Below are 4,711 nucleotides of genomic sequence, written 5' to 3' on the forward strand. Positions count from 1 at the left end.
TAAAAATAAAATTATATTAATAAATTTTAAATTTTAAATAAAATTATTTACATAAATTTGACCTTTTAAATTTAATACTTTGAAAGCAAAACTGAATCATATTAAGTGCTTAAAAATAAACTTTTCTGGGACCATCAGTTAGCGTAATGGCTATGTCGCTGGACTCCCACGTAGTTGACTGTGGTTCAAGTCCCGGACCCGGTGGCATAAAACTCAAGCCAGGCATGTGTGCGTGCGTGTCCAAGATCCTGAGAGGAGAAAGAAGGAGAAGGGACTGTGGCATGGTCATCCCCCTGGGAGGGTGATTTCTTGCTTTCTGTCTCTCTGTCTCTCTCTGTCTGGTGAGCACACACCCCTATACCAAAAACAAACAAACAAACAAACAAAAACTCTCCAAAAATAAAAAATAAAAAAATAAACTTTTCTTCACTCTGAAGCAGCTTCCGTCTCTGACATGGGCAGGTAGTGGCACAACCTAGAGACCTTGTTTTTCAAGGTCATAGGAGAAGCATTTTCCTGGCATTGTCAGTCACTGGAGTAGTGTTTAGGGTAGCACTATGGTAACAATTAAATGCTGAATCCCAAGTTACACATGTACCCACCCATGTGTTCCTTAATAAATTTAGTTTTTATGATATTTAGAGTTCTCTAAAGTACTGGCTCAAGTCAGAGATCTCTCCTATGTAAAGTAAAAAGGTGACACTACTACTTACAGTAAATTTTGCCACCTGTCAAACTTAGATGAAATCTGCTGTGTGGTACTATACCATGTTTATTTTTTTTTGACTGGTTTATTTCACATAGTGTAATGTCTTCAAGGTCCATCCATGTTGTATCATGTGTTACAGTTCCCTTCCTTTTTAAGGCTGAGTAATACTTCTTTGTATGCATATTTCACGTTTAGTTTAGCTATTCATTGTCAATGTACACTTGCGTTATATCCACCTTTTAGCTATTGTGAATAATGCTGTTATGAACATACATAACTTTATGCATTTTGCTTTTCTCATTTGACAATGCATGATGGAAATTCTTTCAAGTCAAATTAAATAGCTACAATTTATTCCTTTTAATGATTCCATAGTATCCCGTGGTATATATGCAGTATGATGTTTTCAGTCATCCTGCTGATGAGCATCCACTTTGTTGCAAGGCTTTTAATTTTCACTCTAAAAAGTACTGAAAAACAAACAAACAAACAAACAAAAAAACCTTCTTAAGCACAAATCCTTCAATACCAGTGCTTTTATTTATCTGGATTAGAAATTCAGATTTTCATGTACAAACATATAAAAAAGAGTCCTTCTGATAAAAAAAAGTCCTATGCATTTGAACGAACAGAGTACTATTGTGTATGTATCCAACACTATGCTGCTCCTAGCAACCACGAATGTCAATAATCATACTTCTATGGCAATAGCAAATGTTTAAGCTTAACAGAGAAGAATATGATATTTGGTGCATGAGGGAGATTTCACCATGGGTTAGAAATGAAAAGAGATCCCTTTATTCTTTGGTATGTTCATAACACATTAATGTGAAGCCAAGAAACAATAATTTTTACTCCATGTGACTTTTCAGGCATTGTTAGCTGAAGATACATTGTATGTCACCTTTAAACCAATTCAGTTTTAGCTTATTTTTCACTGGATTCGTTTATAATTGTCAGTAACTATCCCCTATTATCCTACTCAGCTGTGAGGAAAAAAAAAATAAGGGGGGGGGAGGCCAGTGCTTAGAGATATTTATCAGAATTGAGACCCAAAGAGGTTTGATCACATTCTCACAAGTTCACAATAATCCATCATTTATACATGTATATGTTGGTCTAATTTAAAACTGTAGCATTTTGAAGCCTATGCCTTTCTTCCACATCATTTGGAATTTACCCTATGATGACACTAAAGGAATGTGAACCAAACCCGACATCCCAAATTTCTTAAATTGGGTGTGCTTGGAGTGAATACTTGGCATCCCCAGGCTGAAGTGGCAGTTTTTCCTTTTGACACCTTTACTTCTCTTCAAAACTATGGTGGGATGGCAGTGATAGTTTTATGATTTACACTCCATTCCCATGCTAGGTGCCCTGCCTCTAGTACTCACTCATTTGACTAGACTGCTTCTTTGACCCTTACCAGGGTCTACCACAAACTGACTTTGGAGGCCAGTTAGCAACACTAAGTCTTAGAAGATGCAATTAAGTTTTGCTTTTCCTGTGGTGATTTTTTTCTATTAAAATTTTATTTACTTATTTAGACAGGCAGACAGACAGATACACAGACCAAAAAGGGACAGAGTGAGTGAGAGAGAGAGCCAAGAGAGAGAAGTGAGAAAGCAAGCCACCAGGTCAGGGATTGGAAACCTAGTCTGCCATGTGGGAGTCCAGCACCCTTTACTACCACACCACTTGCTGGCCCCCATGATGACTGTTTGAATGTTTTCAAAATATAAAAATTTGCGGTGCGATGTCCTCCTTACCCTCCAGGCACCTGCCAGTGGGAGTCCCCTGTCCACCACTACCCGCCTTCTCCTGCCACTGCCATGCTGCCCGCCGAGCTGCTCTGTCGCCCAGGCCTGGGCCATCTGGTGCGACAGGCCGGTGCTTGCGCCGAGACCACTGCCACGCCGGGCCCTGCCACCTGGCTGGCCCAGATGTCCTTCACCTTCGCCACCCGCATGCAGGTGTTCTTCAACGGTACCAACGGCCGGCAGGTGGATGTGCCCACGTTGACTGGGCCCTTCGGCATCCTGGCATCCCACGTGCCCACTCTGCAGGTCCTATGGCCCGGGCTGGTGATGGTCATGCCGAGGGTGGCACCACCTCTAAGTACTTTGCGGCTCCATCACCGTGAACGCCAACTCCTCCCTGCAGCTGCTGGCGGAGGAGACCGTGATGCTGGACCTGGGCGCAGACAAGGCCAACTTGGAGAAGACACATTCGGGGCTATCGTGGGCAGTGAACGAGGCCAGGAGAGTCGAGATCCAGATACTCATCAAGACCAACATGGTCCTGGTGAAAGCCCTGGAGTAGTGGGCTTGTCGCGGAGACCAGCTGAGAACGCCCTGTCCCAGCCAGTGCTTGGTTGTTGGGTGCACTGGCCTTGAGTCTTGTTCCAACTATTTGGTGTGTTTTCAGATGCTCTTTGTTATGGGCCGGGTAGTGTCCCCTCAAATTTCATACTGAGCCCCAGTATCTCTGACAATTTCCTGTGCCAGGAATGCTTAGAATGTGCCTAGTTGGGGGTTATAGTGCCTTTAAAATATAATTAAGGTAAAATGAGGCCATGGGGTAGGCCTAATCCCGTTCACTAGATATCCTTATAAGAAGGGAGGTCAGGTAATCATGTGAGGACACAGAGAGAAGGCAGCCATTTGTACTCCAAGAAAAGAGGAATACAGATCTGTTTATACTTGGATTTAGGTCTACAGATTTAGGTCTACAGAGCTTTGAGAAAATAAATTTCCATTGTTCAACCCATCCAGTCTGTGGTATTTTATTATGACAGCACTCACAAACTAATACACTAGGTGAGTGAGCAGTGCAGCAGCCTAACTATCCTTTGGCTTTCTTTTCTTGGCTATTGGTCCTGGCATGGGTAGGAAAGAAGTTGAACTTACTGAATACTATGATTGGGTCTGCTGATAACCACTCCCATCTGTCCTACTCCCTGGCTCCTTTTCCTAGCCCTAGTCATCCTTGTTCACTCTTTCTCCTCTGCACACTATTATTACAGAAAGTCCTGCAGCTGAGAATGCTAATGTACTCTCTGCTGAACGCTCATGACCTTCAACTATGCCAAAATCTCAGACCAACTAAAAATTACAACTACTATGAATATAAAAATAACTTTAATTAAAATATTTTATTTACCCCTCTGACTTATAATGACTGGATAAACTGATAAACATATTTTAATGGGCATTAATACTTTTTATTTTAATAAGCTATAGTCAATGGTGAGACATTAAGGCATTATTCTAAGCCTAGGTAAATAGAGAATTATTCTATTCACTACTACATTCTAGAATTAAGACCATCACTGTATTTTCCATTAACCATAACAAGATTAATGAATATGCAACATTGATACCTAAGAAGAAAATTAATTGATTACTGATATTTCGGATGTTGTCAAATGATTTGTTTGCTAGCCTCCTGCTGTCTTTTTAAATTTTTTTTTCTTTATGAGAGAAGACGTGATAGCAAGAGACAGGCATTTTAAAAATTAATTAATTTTTAAAATTAATTTAAATTTTTAATAAATTAATTAATTTTAAAAATTTGCCATAGGGTATGTGCACTCAGCAGAGAGAGAAAGAAAGGGAAAGTGAGAAATCACCTTCCAGAGGGGAGGGCCACACCATAATCCCTACTACTCTGTTCTCACAAGTTTTTGGGCACACACACACACATGTGCCTGGTGTTTTTTTCAAGCCACTGGGTCCAGGACTCAAACTGCATAGTTGGCCATGCGGAATCGAGCCACCTTAACCACTATGCCACCTTAATCATGATGCCACCTGTCTGGCTTGAGACTGGCACTCTTGTCAGAGTTTTGTTACATCACTGTCTCTTTCTTCCACTTAATTAGGCTCTTGAGTGTGTGTCCTCGATGTGCAGTGTGTGGCTTCCAACACTGCAGAAGGCCAGGTCTTCCTCCTGCATTTAAATAATCTTTTAATATGTAATTACATGACTTTATGCTCCCTA

At 40.9% G+C, this 4,711-nt stretch overlaps 1 pseudogene; it reads left to right on the forward strand.

Annotated features, from left to right (window-relative positions):
• The window catches only part of LOC102483945 (ATP synthase subunit delta, mitochondrial pseudogene), a 12,120-nt pseudogene extending 8,644 nt beyond the window's left edge, over positions 1 to 3,476 (forward strand).
• Positions 3,477 to 4,711: the final 1,235 nt, after the last annotated feature.

This window comes from Tupaia chinensis, unplaced genomic scaffold, assembly GCF_000334495.1.
Source record: "Tupaia chinensis unplaced genomic scaffold, TupChi_1.0 Scaffold149798_1, whole genome shotgun sequence".
Classification (NCBI taxonomy): Eukaryota; Metazoa; Chordata; class Mammalia; order Scandentia; family Tupaiidae; genus Tupaia; species Tupaia belangeri.